This window comes from Lissotriton vulgaris, chromosome 4_1 (genome assembly GCF_964263255.1).
Source record: "Lissotriton vulgaris chromosome 4_1, aLisVul1.2, whole genome shotgun sequence".
Lineage (NCBI taxonomy): Eukaryota > Metazoa > Chordata > Amphibia > Caudata > Salamandridae > Lissotriton > Lissotriton vulgaris.
In genome coordinates this window covers 1543230330-1543245632 of record NC_141691.1, presented here as the reverse complement: position 1 = coordinate 1543245632, position 15303 = coordinate 1543230330, and positions in this window count along the sequence as shown.

The window sequence follows — 15303 nt, the reverse complement described above, 5'->3', positions numbered from 1 at the left end:
TTGTAAAGCCCTGCGCCATCAGGGGGCGTTCCGGCGCAAGGGAGGGCGTTCCTGCGCAGGAACGCATCCTAAAAGTGGCTGAGGGAAATCTACAAGATTTCAATCACTCACTTTAACGACAATGATGCGTGACTCAAACCCTGCGCCTGCTTGAAGCAGACGTACCGCTTGACGCAGCATTGGGGAGATAGGGCACCCCAGAGCATTGATGGAGCTGCGCCGTTGTTGCGACGCAACTCCAGCAATGCGCCGCCTTTACGGCACAGATGCGTAACGCTTTGGTGACGTTTTGGGCCCATGGTGCGCCGCATTGTAAATACGGCGCACCATGGGTGATGGTGGCGTGGCGCACAATTACTGGCGCATCCCTGCTACTTTGCAGGGATGCGCCGGTAATTAAAAATCTGAACCTTAGTGTGTAGCATTGCGCAGTTCTTTAAACTACACTCATACATAATTTCACAGGTTAATGAAATGAACACAAAATCGAAAACAAATAAGCTTAGTAGCAACACTACTGAGATTTTGAAATATAATTTACCTACAATGTAATGAGCAGCATTATTGCTCTTGGTAAAAAACAAAAATTTGCAATATAATAACACACAGCAGGAGAAAACAGAGTAGTAAAGAAATAGCTACTACTACTCACCAAGCCCGGGGATCTCAAGGCCAAGCAGGTCGAGCAGATCTCGTTCACGGTCCAGGACATCCGTCCAGCGGTGGGTGGCCTGGTTGTAGGTGCGCCGGACCCGAGAATGGTGGTACATGGCCCGGCACACCTTCTCCCACCGCTTCCGGCGCTCCCGGTTCCCGTACCTGACACCGATCCTGCCGCCTGCCATGATGGTCCTGGGGAGGCGGCGCTGAACATAAAAAATGAGTGCGGCCACCTCCTCCGGGCTAAAGATCTCCCGGGGTACAACCTGCTCCCCCCTCAAACGCCCAAACGGGAGCCGGGCACGGGATGCGGGACCCTTCCCCTTCTCGGGATGCTTCCTGGCTCCCTTCACCATGGTTTGGGCGGAAAGGAATAAAGAAAATAGAATAGGGAAGAGAAGAAAAGAAAAGAAAAGAGTTTAAAAAAGTAGTTTAAAATTAACCAAAAGTAGCAGTAAACACAAAAATATAGGGCTAGAAAAATAGAGGGATATATAATAAGTAAAATAGATCAAAAAAACTTCAAACAAGCAAAGGATGGCAGAGATTTATAGAGGATGCAAAAAGCATGCCCAGAACCATAGCAATGAATGAGAAACAAGATGGCCGCGCCCGTTCACGACCGCGCGGGTAAGTTCGCGCAAGATTTTCCTCGCGAAATTGTACTGGCGAGCCGCACACTTTGCGAGATTACACTTCGTGGCCCGAAACGGAAATATGTCATGCAAACAAGATGGCCGCACCCTTGAACGACCACGAGGGTAACTTCGCGCCTTGCGCTACAAGCGGCTTGCGAAAACGCACTAAACTTTGCGAACTAACACGCCGCACAAAAAGAAATCGCATATTCGCACAAATTCGCGGCTTCCGAATCCGATCTCGCGCGTGTTCGCGCCCCGCAAATCCCGCGAAATTGCAGAAAAACGAGTTTTGCAAAACTGAAAGCACTCGGCAGGTGCAAGAGTTCAAACTCATCATTAGTATACTGATTTTAGCCTGCTGGATATCAAGCGGTGTTAATCTTTTTATTTGTCTGAACCTGGCAGCCGGGACGGAAGTACAACCGGCGGGGAGGTGAGACTCTCCTTATAGATAGTGAATAAAACCTTTAGATAAAGTGCTTGCATGTACTGTAAAATGGTATACTTATATGGCCATTATATTGTTGATACCCCCTACAGCATGCAAACTTGTTGCAACAGTCATTGGACTATCGCTGCCCACTTGGGTAAGAGCACGTCTGTGCTGAACTAACTAGCATTTTCTTTTAATCTTTTTCTCGGATACTGAATTCTAAGTGTGGATTTTGTATCTTGGGTGTCCACGGGGTCACAGACAAATTCAGGTGGACTATATTCAATGCACATACCAGATTGTTTACAGCAACCACCATCGTGCATGTTAACTACATTGATAAATTATTAATGTAGTTCACTTTGGGTTGGGTTATAATGGAGCTACTATAGGCTAGGTCCTATGAACCTGTCATAAACACCCCTTACCAGTTTTTCACCACTGTCTGATACAAATCAGCACGCATTTCACTAAGTTAAAGGAAGTTACAACTTATGCAGTGTTGGTACATATATGTAACATGTAGCCATTGTACATTTTAGAGCCCTGATGAAGTCGAAGGTATACCACCCTGACGAAACACGTGTTGGCTGGGCGTTGCAAAATTAAAATTGAAGATCACAACAATCAAGACTGAATCAAAATTTTTTGTCTCAGAATTGTGTAACTCAACTGTCGATATTGTACAGTTTAATAATTGACGTGTGCACAGATCCCATGTTTTGTAATAAAGAAAAATATATTTTGTTTTTCTTTTTCTTCCTATTTCTTTATTTTCAAAGTATTTCAAGATAGAAAAACATTTATAAATATACTTTTTACATATAGCTTATTCTTTTCATGAACTTTGAACATGATTATTCATCTTTGAACAACAGATTGTTACATGAAACATGATTATACATCTTTGAACCACCGATTGTTATATATTATGGTATAACCTGAGAAACATCTGTGTCTGCAGTTAATATAAACAGAGCAATAAAGATCAATCTTTATTAAGCTACCTACTCTAGGTTAAGCTAGACACAAAAAAAGAGAGAAAGAAATAATATTTTTTGCCAATTATAAAAATAAATTAGTTATAGTTGTTGGGTACCTAGAGAGGGACTCAGTCTCTGCATTCTGATATCCTGTTGTTCTAAATGTGCAGTCCTACTTCTTCTAATGGGAACCGTATAACATGACCTTGAGTGATGCAGTACTCTCCATGTAAAATTAGGCCTGCAGCTTTAAGTAAATAAAGACTCTTTTTGAATACTTTTTAAATTAATTTTAAAGTTCAAGTAGATTGTGGGTTGTTTTTTCAATGGTATTTAAAACATAGGAAGAATTTTGGAAGAAAAGATTATACATCTATCATTAGGTTTAACTTTAGATAATTATGAGTATATTCTTGTATGAAGGCTGAATGTAAGTTGGAGGCTGTCTGCTACTTACAGAGAAATGACAGTTATCATCTATTCCCTTTATTTCCATTTCATGACCATATGTCAGTAAGGAATACACAAGGTATCGCTACTGAACAGCTTTTTGATGATGAAAACTTTGTACTTGACTGTCTTTATTTTCAACTTAAGTAATGCATGTGAACAAATTAGCAATAGACTACTGCGCAATGACCAAAAGGCTTTAAAATGTAAGTTAGATCTCACACGAGTGACTGAAAGGTCTCATTTGACACAGACCTTCTTGGACACACTACTGTTCCTCCTGGGCAGAAAGCAAGCATAATTGTGCCTGATTGCTTAAGGCTAGGGCTGAGCCCAATGCCCTGCTGAAATTCCACTGACATGGACTGTCCTACTGGCCACCTTGCATATATGAAGACCCCTAGTCATTTCAAGGAGTCTAAAGAAACAGACAAAGGTGACCAGTAAGTGCTGTCTAATTAACAATGGAAGATTGGCTACTTTAGATCTATCTAACAATATTGGTGAGCTACTTGGTGACATTGGCTGGCGATACACTGCCTCCTTGGGTTTATCTTTTGTCTTGTTCACCTTTATGGAATCTTTCTCCATCCTTTTGCACCTTTTCCTGGAGCATCTAGCCTCTGTCTAGCTTGGTGTTAGCACAAGCTCTTTACTACATCCAGTGACCTGGTTGAAAAGAAATCTACCAGAACCACACTGGAGGGACCCCTGACACTGGGTGAAAATGCAGAGGTCCTTCCCTTAGATCAAAACTGCAAATTTCATGCGTGATCCTTGTGTGTGTCCTTATTGCCTGTGGGATTTATGCCCAATTTTATTCCCAGACAAAGTACATCCTTTTTAATGCATTTGGTTGGTTATTGCTAGAAGCATATATCATGTGTAAGGTGTGCATCTAGTGTAATTAATGCATCCCTTTCGTGGCTTATGGTCTTGAATGGATTCTCTCTGTGACTGGGAGTCACTTAAAGGTGCCAACACAGGAAGGATTTAGTACATAATTCATAGCACAAGTAAGTGAGAACACTAAACATTATATGTGATTCATATCAAATTTATGTCCAACACTAAGGCCCACGCTATAGTACTCTTAATAGTTTAGATTCAGGTACAATATCTATACACAGGCGCGGCCAGCACAGGTAACAGTGGTTAGGGAAGTGGGCAGATGACGAGATAGGGAAAGTCAAATGTAAAAAAAAATAAACCCACGTACCTTACACTTGGCGCATCGCCGAGTCGGCGAAGCAGCTAGGCCAAGATAAGTGGTTTTATTATTTTTTTATTTTACTTTCCCTATCGTCTGTCCACTTCCCTGCCACCTGACCCGCCCGTCGTCGCACCGCCATAATGCCCCTCCACTATTACCTGTGCCAGCCTGTATATACAATTATATGAGCTGCGCAAGTAATTCACTGAACAAAGGTTTTTCCACACACATTTTAACTGTTAGAATCTGGCAAAATCTCTTCAAGGAAAAATTTCAAAGAAAATTGAAATTTTGCAGATCAGCTTGCCAGGAAACCTATAGATTTGCCATGCTGTCCTTCTTTCTGAAATGGGGAATGGGAAGGTAATTCTGGGGAAATCCAAACGCCATTGTAAGGATGTTTCCTCTAATGGTGTGTAGTAATCCAGTCCAGTTTAAGTGAAGAAAAGGATTTATTGTAGACGAGGAAGACAGTACAGCATCTGCTCAGCAGGACAGATCCAGTCAGATACAACCATAGAATGTAGAACATACAAACCATGGCAACAGATTTCAGTACAAGATTTATAAATAAACTAATGGCATGAACTACTAAAAGGAATACACCATAATATGTAAAAAACATAGCATGAAATACAACACATCTTTTCCCTAAAAACAAAAGGAAGAAAAGAGAGAAGAAGAAAAAGAGGAGAAAAAAAAGAACATGAGAGAAGAGAAAAGAAAAAAAAAGAAAAGGAGAAGAAAAAATCAATTTTTAAATCGAAGAGGTACATTGACAACTCTCTTGTTAGCCTTAACTCTTGAAGAAACAGTGTTATCCTTTACAGGTACTTTAACATTGTCAGGACTAAAAGAGGAAAAACTTGGGTACTTCACAGTGGAAAAATTAGGACATTTTACAACACGTCTAACATTCCATACTTTACCATCATTAGTTACAATGCTGTTAATGTTAACTTTTACTACCTTTCAAACAGGGCCAAATTTTGAAGAACCCTTAATCAAGAAACCAGGTTTACGTATCCTGACTAAATCCCCCACTGTAAAATCTGGGATTCTCACTTTATGCTTAGAATCATGATATTCTTTCATTTTCTCTTGGTGGTGTTTGACCCTCAAGGAAGTACTGCGAATATCAACAGGAGTAGGAATATTGGAAATATTAAATTTCTCTTTCATCCACCAAGGACAAAACTTTGACACTGGTTCCCTCCCTCTCAATAAACGATAAGGACTAAGTTCAGTAACTGAGTGAGGAGTAATCCTGTGCAACCATAATCTTTCTCTAATAACTTTCTTCCACACATTGGGAGTTTTCCTTGCCCATTCAACTGAGTCCTTTAACACGCGATTAAACCTTTCCACCTGTCCATTACCTTGTGGTTCGTAAAGAGGAGTTGTAATATGTTTGATTCCACAAGAACTGAGATAATCTTCCACTTCTTTAGATATTAATTGTACCCCATTATCAGTAATCAATACCTCCGGACTACCTTCTCTTGCAAACACCTCCCTAAGGAATTCTACAATAACTTGTGAAGAAGCACAAGAAACAAACCTGACTTCAGGCCACTTTGAATGGTAGTCTATTAACACCAAAGCAAAACGAGCATCTTGAGGTAAGCAATTAAAAGGACCAGATATATCAAATGCTAGCTTCCTCCAAGGATTCTCTGGCCAAGAAATTGGTATGAGAGGAGCAGGATAAGTTTTCAACATTTTATCACTATTAACACATATAGAACAATCACGAACCACTCTGTCAATCATTTTATCCATTGCTGGCCACCAAAAACTGGTTCTCACTAATCTCTTCATAGAAGACATTCCCAAATGACACTCTTCAAAGTAGGAGCATTGGCAATCTCATGCTTAATAGCCTGAAAAGCAGACTCCTGTTTCTCTCCCCGGTAAAACTCTACTTTCTGTCTGGTCAATTCTCTCAAAGGTTCCATTTTGGTTGCAAAACCCTTAATAAACTTGCTATAATATTCACACAAGCCATTAAAAGAGAGAAGTTTTTCCTTATTATCAGGACATGGTGCTTTAACTATAGCCTCAACCAAGCATTTCTTGGGTACCACACCATTACCAGAAAGAGTATGTCCTAGATATTCCACAGACTCACAAAACATTTTGCATGTATTATCCTTCAAAGTAAGACCATGTGTCCCAAGTCTTTTACAAACTTCTATGATATGTTCTTTATGAGATGTATTATCAGGAGAAAACACAAGGATATCATCCTGAAAACATCTTACAAACTTGTACAAATCTTTGAAAATATGATGCATAGTACGTTGGAAAACTGATGCCGCAGAGGCCAACCCAAAAGGCATTCTTTTGTACTGAAACAGGCCTTCAGGAGTGAGAAAGGCTGTCAATTGTTTGGATTCATCAGCTAGCACAATTTGATGATATGCTGAACGCAAATCAAATGTAGAAAAAACTTTTGCTCCCTCTAACATACATACTACCTCATTTATATTTGGTAGGGGATGGCAGTCTACTATAATATTTGAATTGAGAGCCCTCAAATCTACACACAACCTGAGACTTTGATCAGCTTTTTGGGCTAAAACGATGGGAGAAACCCATTCAGAAGATTCAATTTCTTCAATTATATCATCATCAATCAAATTTTTCAACAATGCTTTAAGATCATCTCTAACATTTATAGGTACATTTCTCAATTTCTGTGTAACTGGAATAGTTCCTTTTTTAAGTCTAAGAAATTTTGAAAATTGTGCAGTTTTCCTAAATTTTTTGAAAAAACTCTAGGAAACAAGTTAGTGATCTCATTAATCCATTCACCAGTATTAATATTAGTCTTGACAGACCGATTTTCATTGAAATTATCATCAGTAATGACAATGGGATCAAGTCTTCTGGGATTGAGGGTTATACTAAAACTCCATTGATCTCTCCATCCAAGCACATTCACTCCCTTTGTAGCAATATATAATTTGACAAACCTTACTTGACCCCTGAAATGCATCTCTACTCCCAAATACCCTTCCATCGGGATGATAGACTCATCAAAAGTCTTGGCAATTATGTCAGATTCCTTAAGATCTTTAAAAGTGACAATCCCTTCAAACATTTGAATGAAATACTGTTTAGTAATAATTGTCCAAGGTGATCCTGAACCGACCATCAATTTAAGATCAACTCCTAAAACTTGTACAATGCATTCGGGTTGTTTAAGGTAAGCCAAATCTTGTTCATTAGAATCAATAATAGAAACAACTATACCCCTTTCACAATTATTTCCATTGTCTTTGTCAGGAATGTCAGATTCTTCCATACTACTGGTAATGAAAGAGACTCTACTCTTATTATTATTTCCTGTAGCTGCATTATTTCCTGTAGTAGTCTTACATACTCTACTGAAATGTCCTGACCTACCACATTTATTACATTCTTTCCCGATAGCAGGACACTTAGGAAAAGAAGCAGCATGATTAGTACTACCGCATCTAAAACAATGAAAAAATGTGTCATTCTTTTTGAAAGGACGTTGAAAGGAATTACTAGTGCGTTGTGTGTTGTTGGAAGAAGAAGCAGTAGTAGGCAAATCTGATTTTACAGCACATACTTCAGAAGAATTATCTTTGTCTTTCTTATCCAAACATTTTATCCTCTTATCAGATTGCTCAATAGCTTTTGCTGTAACAATAACATCTTTCAAATCTGGATCACCCATAATCCATAGTTTTTCTTGAATTTTATTGCTTTTAGTGTGGACTATAATCTGATCTCTAATCATCTTGTCGGGTATAGGACCAAAATTACAGTTAGTGGACAAATAACGTAAGGCTGTTAAAAAAATCATCAAAAGTTTCAGATTCTTCTTGAGCTCTGGTATAAAATTTATAACGATTCAAAGCAACACTAAAAGTTGGCTTAAATCTAGCTTCAAGACCAGTCATTGCATCATCAAAAACATTTCTGTCTCCCCCTCCATCATGTAAAGGAAGTGTTCTGAATACAACTTGGCCTTCAGAACCCAAAGAATGTAATAAAATATTTTTTTTCCTTTCTTGTGAGAATCTATCTCCATCTATGGCTTTTAAGAAAGTTAAAAATTCCTCTTTCCAGTGATTCCATGGAATAGGAGGTTCTCCTTTCTTTTGTAGAAACTTAGGCGGAGGATCAAATTGCATGTTTGATAAAGTTGTTTACAACTGAATTATATGAAAAGTAAACATGAAATTTAAAGTGAAGAAAAATGTGGTAAGAATTGTCAAGAAAATAAAATAGTCAAACCTGTTGTAGAAATAAGTTAAAACGATTTCTTAGTTAAATTTGGAGAAAAGTATCCTGCTTCGCGTTTAAAACCGATTTTTTCATTAAGTAGAATGAAAAATATCTTCCTCCGTGTTGAAATGCGATAATATTAGACCGGAGCTTGGTTTCTGGGATACGGATCAACAAAGATGGTGTCGACGTGTGCGCGATGACATCAAGCGCACACGTGCAACCATCGAGTTTCACAGGAGGAGTGGAGTTGAAAGAAGACGCGTAATCCAAGACGCGTGGAGCGATGACGTGCAGGCAGCAGGAAGATGGAGAGCGAGCAGGCGAGCGAGAACAGGAGAGATTACCATTGGTGCGAGGCAGCACTTCAAAAGTAAACAAGTTAGTAATAGGATGTAAATCGATGCAAAGTGAACGGCAAAAATTAGAAAAACATCACAAAAATGCAGCGAAAAAGCAGAAGTATTTGCAGCATATCCAGTAGTATTTCCAGTATTTCTTTTAAGGTGATAACAGTAGAGCAGGTATAAAAATGACAGAGTAACTTGCAGTATTAATGAAAAATAGAAGGTTGATAAATCAAGTAGATAAATCCAGAAGTCTTTGAAAAACAAACATACAAGAAAAACAAAAGTGTCTCACATGAAGATCCAAAGGGTGCAAAAATGATGAAATGAAGAAAATGCAGCGCAGGTCAAAATCCTCTGGTCGCTCCTGTGTTCCCAGAAAATGTAGCAAACCAGTAAAATCGTCGCCAATTTTGTAGTAATCCAGTCCAGTTTAAGTGAAGAAAAGGATTTATTGTAGAAGAGGAACACAGTACAGCATCTGCTCAGCAGGACAGGTCCAGTCAGATACAACCATAGAATGTAGAACATACAAACCATGGCAACTGATTGCAGTACAAGATTTATAAATAAACTAATGGCATGAACTACTAAAAGGAATACACCATAATATGTAAAAAACATAGCATGAAATACAACATGGTGTTACCAGCTAGTACTCAAACAAAGGCCTAGATTTTCTTGTTCTTAATACGTGTGCTTCATGATACACCAGTTAAATTACAGCAGACTTGATTTTTCTGCAAAGTGGTAGAGATATGCTCTGCGCTATCCCCTCAGCTCTTCAACATTTACCTCCAGCCACTGGTTGAAGCGCTGGCAAAATTGGACTGTCAGGTGTTTAACTACAGCCAGTTAATCGTGAGGATTGACAGCTCCTCACTGGCACAGGCCAACATGCAAAATATTCTCAGGTTAACCATGAATCGGACGACTATCAATCCATTGAAAGTATACCCTAATATGACCGGGGTTAATCCCTGGTCTGATGTCTTCTGGCCACAGGAGCTATGCACAACTCCAACACCAGTGCCAGTGGTAAAGAGCTTGGGGATTAGATTGGACTCCAAGTTAACACTGAGTAATCAGGCGACCTCCGTAGTGGGAAGCTGCGTGAGCCTCATGAGGCAGCCTCGGAGACTGGTAACCCTGTTGTCTTTCTCCAACTTGTGCACTGTGGTGTCGGCCTTAATTGTGTTGCACCTGGACTACGGTAACTCAGTATATTTAGGGATACCTGACAAGCTCCTGGGGAGACTTCAGGTGGTATTGAATACTGCAGCACATTTGTTTTTTAAGCTCCAGAGAAGAGTACATGCCACACCCTTGTTACAACAACTGCAATGGCTCCCAATCAGGCAGAGGGTCAAGTTTAAGGGGCTGTGCATTGCACACGCAGCCCTCCATGGAGCAGCACTGGCTACATCCAAGATCGTCTGAAGAAATATGTGCCAGGACGATCCCTCCAATCGGCTGAGGCAAGCCTGCTGGCATGCCCACGCTTTGATTAAAAAAACTGTGGGGGGGTGTGCCTTTTACGTTGTGATTCATCAGCTTTGGAATAAGCTCCTGGATAGCCTGCATAGGAAAACTACCTTACTCCCTTTTAGGAAGGATCTTAAGACCTTCCTTTTCTCACTGGCACTCGGATTGGCTTATCTGGTGATGTGAAGCCTTGGGAAGCATGTAAAGTTCCAGGTTTAGGGTTTGTTTTTACACTTAGAGACCTGTTGATTTGGCGCTATACAAATATAAATTAACATAACATAACATAACAGATCATGTGGATATCCAGGAAATTATCAGTCCCAGGATGGTGATGTTCACAATTAAACTGCAACAAGTCATGTGAGGCTATGGCTTCTGTGTACCCAAACCTTCCCAAAATAACAATATCATTATTTGAATTTATTTTTAATTAAATATTTAATTTCTTCTGCAATTTACTGCAAATCTCAGTCGTTGTTAACATGTTTACATTGCCTGGTGAGAACGTTAATCAAAACACGTATGGATTCCTTGCAGTACATATATAGCGTAGATGTCAAATAACCACACTGTTTTGTCTTTGGATGAATAATTTGCTATATGTCTTCCTGCAGGTTATTGACAATGAACCCAGCTTGGCTCTGCATTAGCACCAGGTCGTGCACAGATAATATACAATGAAATTCTCCACAATATGTTGGTTCTCCAAAAAACTAATAAGTAGGAAAATGCCAGTGGGTAGCTCCCAATTACTTTTTTAGTATAATTGGCAATTAAGTCTAATTAACTTTTAATTAATATTCAATGCTTTTCTTTTAACAAATGGAACCCTGATGAGATCACATCTGTTAGGAATAGTACATTTGTTTCTGTTTCAGGCGTTTATTCCATTTTAACACATTGGATTTTGTTCTCAGCCTGAAGAAAGAGTTCCTTTTTAAAGCAATGCTGTAATGCTTTGAAATGTAATTATGAGAGATTGATCATCAACGCAATGGTGCTGACTCTCCAGAGATGGGCTAAAGGCATTTTGTGTGATATCTGTGCATTCCTTTAGCTCACATTTTACTGTACAAAATAGTACTTATATGAGTAACATATCTATTAAACACAGCCTCACACGTGGTTAGACCCAGGCCTAAGCAATTTCGAAACAACAAAGAACATAACTAAAATGAAGTGTCAGGAAGTCGATGAAGGATAGAGAGAGAGATAAAATAGGAAAATAGATTAGATGGAATTTTTCATATGTATCATTTAATTATAGGCAATTGCTAGGAATGCAAGACATTTCTTTTCTCTCATTTTCTCTTCAGCCAGCAGTTGTTTTAAATATTCTGATTCAGTGAGTCTAAGTTAATTATAAATATAATCTATATTTGAAAATGTATGGATGCTGTGTATAATGTTGGTGCATTAGGGGCGAGCCATTCCAGATTTTCTGTACATTCAAATACAATCATTTGATATTTGATTAATCTAAATGAGTCCAGCCCTAGTAGGCCATTTGTCATCCCAGTTTCATTGGTACATTAAAGCCTACATTTTGTAAATACATGTATTATGTATGCAGACGACCTCTGTACAATATGTTATTTATTAACATTGTTGGGATTAACAAGGGAGCAAGACCCACAAATACAAAGCAAGTCAAGATGACCCCCCTCACTGGGCAGCACATGGGCTTGGTGCAAAGAAGTGGCTGGACACCATGCACTGAAGTTTCCTTCCCTGTCCAGAGGCCAAACAGATCATTAAACATATAAAGACACTGGAAAAATGTGCCATAAGGAAGTTAGGATTATTTACTTGGAAAAGAAAATAGCGTGTCACAAAAGCAGTTTAAGTGATATTGTGGTTACGTTTTAAAACGAACGAAGCACTGTAATTTGTCACTTACGGTTATCAACATAACCATATCACGCATGACCTCACACATGATTTAAAAAAAGACACCCGAAATTTGAGGAACAAATGCAAAGGTTATGGAGAAATGTGAGCGATAGGTTCCTAAATGTGTCCTGTGAGGTGGCCTTGTAGGTTGAAACAACACGACGGAAACAAAAACACTCCTGCAAAGACTCCCAGAATGTTGTCTTTTGGCTCACACTGGCCTTCCACTTTGTACACTGCAAACTCTAGAAGGGAAACACTTTGATACATCAGGCCCAATGTGCATGGTTGACGGGAAAGAAGTTAACAGAAGCTTTGAGCGTCATTGTTGACTGGAATAGGAGCCACTGGAAACCGAGACAAGAGGTTCATAAGTTTGTAGTATTTGCAGTTTGGAGCATGACATCTCCACAGAGAGCAGTGAAATGACAAACGGTGGGCATGCATTATGTAATGATTTGCATTGCATGCCATTGCTAGGTTATGTTTTAGGTCTGGCTAGGAGCTTCTTTAGTGGTGTGGTCATGTAACCAACAAACAATTAAAAAGCTGCATGCATATAGAGAAGGTCTGTGTCCTCCCCTTTATTGCTCACATATGATTGAGACATTATTAACACACATCTCTTTTCAGATACAGCGGAAAGGAAGTTTGCGTGGTGTACACCTCTGACAAATGCAGTAAGAAAGGATATGAATTGCGGGCTTTCTGACAAATACAGTAGGTAAGAGTGTTAAATTGTGTACCCACTGATAAATGGAATAGGAAGAGTGCAGCAAATTCGCCTTTCGTCATTGTTCATCCCCAATTCCTTGCCTTTTTGCTGGCCGGCTTTAGTACTCTGTCCATTTAGCTCAGTAATCAAGGGCCAGTGCTTCCCCTCTAAATCATGATCTCTGCATTGGAACTCCTTTTCTGGCATATACCTTCTCTATACAACCATTGCAAATGGTCCCTGGATGCAGTTCAGGCTGAACTGAACTGTTCCCACAGGGGACAAGGTCAAGACTGATTTGCACATTGCTAGGTCTAAACTGGGGTGACGTGGTGAGCAAACAAATGATGGATTTACCCCAGATCTGTGACTGGGGGTGAATGGTTGATTTGTTCAGCATTCCTTCCATCACCTGTTCTTTTTGCTTCTGTCGCCTTAAGTGTGAAGGCTATGCCCAGGCGTTGTTCTCGTGCTCTCTATGTCACTGGATTCAGGCTAGACTGGCTGATATGGGGTGATTCCCCAAAACCGGTCCTAGGATGCTTGTTTCCGGTGCAGGGAGGACCTGGCTTGGCAGTTCGGGCTTGTCTGTTCCCAAGGGGAGTAGGGTCATGACTGATTATCATATGGCTGGGTCCAAACTGGGGTAGTGTGATGAGCAAACAAACTATGGATTTAACAGAGATCTGTGACTGGCATTGAATATTCATTTGTTCAGCATCCCGTCCATCTTCTGTTCTTTTTTGCATTAAGCACACCTATGGCATGGAAAGTTACATGTCAAAAAGGGGCTGCAGTGTGTATTTGCATCACCCAATTGTATTAGAAAAACCTATTTCTGCCAGAAACACCATCATGCTCTAGCTAGACTCAAAGTCAAAAGTCAAGTCAAAAGATTTTATTTGTGTTGGTACTCAACCGAGGACCACAAATATAACATAAGATAAAAGGTAAACTTTACATAAAATAGGTACACAATAATCAATATAAAACTAACATGGATTTAAAAAATTTGTACAAATTATAACATACATATTCATTTGGGGGATTTATGGCCATTGTAAGAAAATCTTTTTCCTTGATTAGCCTGCAAGATCTGTAAATCGGTGAAATATACCGGGCGCGAGCTGCTACCACCTTAGAGTTAGGACAAATGAACATTAAGTGCTCCACAGTCTGCTCACCCCCTAGACATAACATGCATAAGTTGGAGCGATCTCCGGGTAACCATTTTGTTCTATAGACTTGAACAGGTACAATCCCAGCTCGGTACATGAAAATTACCCTCCTTGCACTATGAGAGAGACAGAAAGAGATATATGGCTGTATATGTTTATACTCAATTACTGTTGTAAATGGCTTGAATGTTTTTAGCCTATAGCTATGAGCATAGTCCAAATCATAACTTAACCTTGGTGTAAAAGATTTAAGGAAAAATTTCAATTGTGAAGTGGACCAAGTCTGTAGGATTTCACTCGAAATTTCAGCCATTTGGAACGCCGCAGACATGTTCACTAAGAAAGTATGTTTAACGATATCTGTGCCAAAAGTCTCTTTTTGTAACAAAAACCGAAGAGTTCCCTCCGTAGCATGAAGTAGCTGGTAGGCCCATCTAATTATGTTCGCCACGGCCGTGGCAAAAGCACTAGTGATTCCAAATTCCAGACGTAGGACCTGAACTGGAGTGGCAGTTGGGACCTTCATTATTTTTTTCAGGATTTTACCCTCCTGACGGTCCATGAAGCCCCATTGTTGGATTGGAATACATTCCGTAGCGTAAGACAAGACCGCTGGTATTTTAGCTTTGTAAATTTTGATTAGAGAGGAAAAATGTCTGCTCCCCGTGGCGTTATATAATCTCGTTAGAGCACCTGCGTGTATTTCAGATTTATTCATTAGCTTATCGATGTGTTGTGTATTTGTTAGATTCTTGGTGAGAATCCTGCCCAGGTAGATATATTCTTTCTCTTCGTCGATTTTTTCCTCACCTAGCTTCCAAATATATTTGGCACTTTTCTTCCTCCCAGAAAAGGCTACAACTTTCGTTTTTTTTACATTCGGTATTAAATAATTATCATTTGAATATTTAAACAGAATATCCAGAGTTTTTTGGAGGCCGTATGGAGTAAGATCGAAGAGGACTATATCGTCCGCATAGAGCAACTGGTGAACTCTTTGTTGGTTAATTTTTGGGGGCAGACTTGAGCCCTTTTGCAG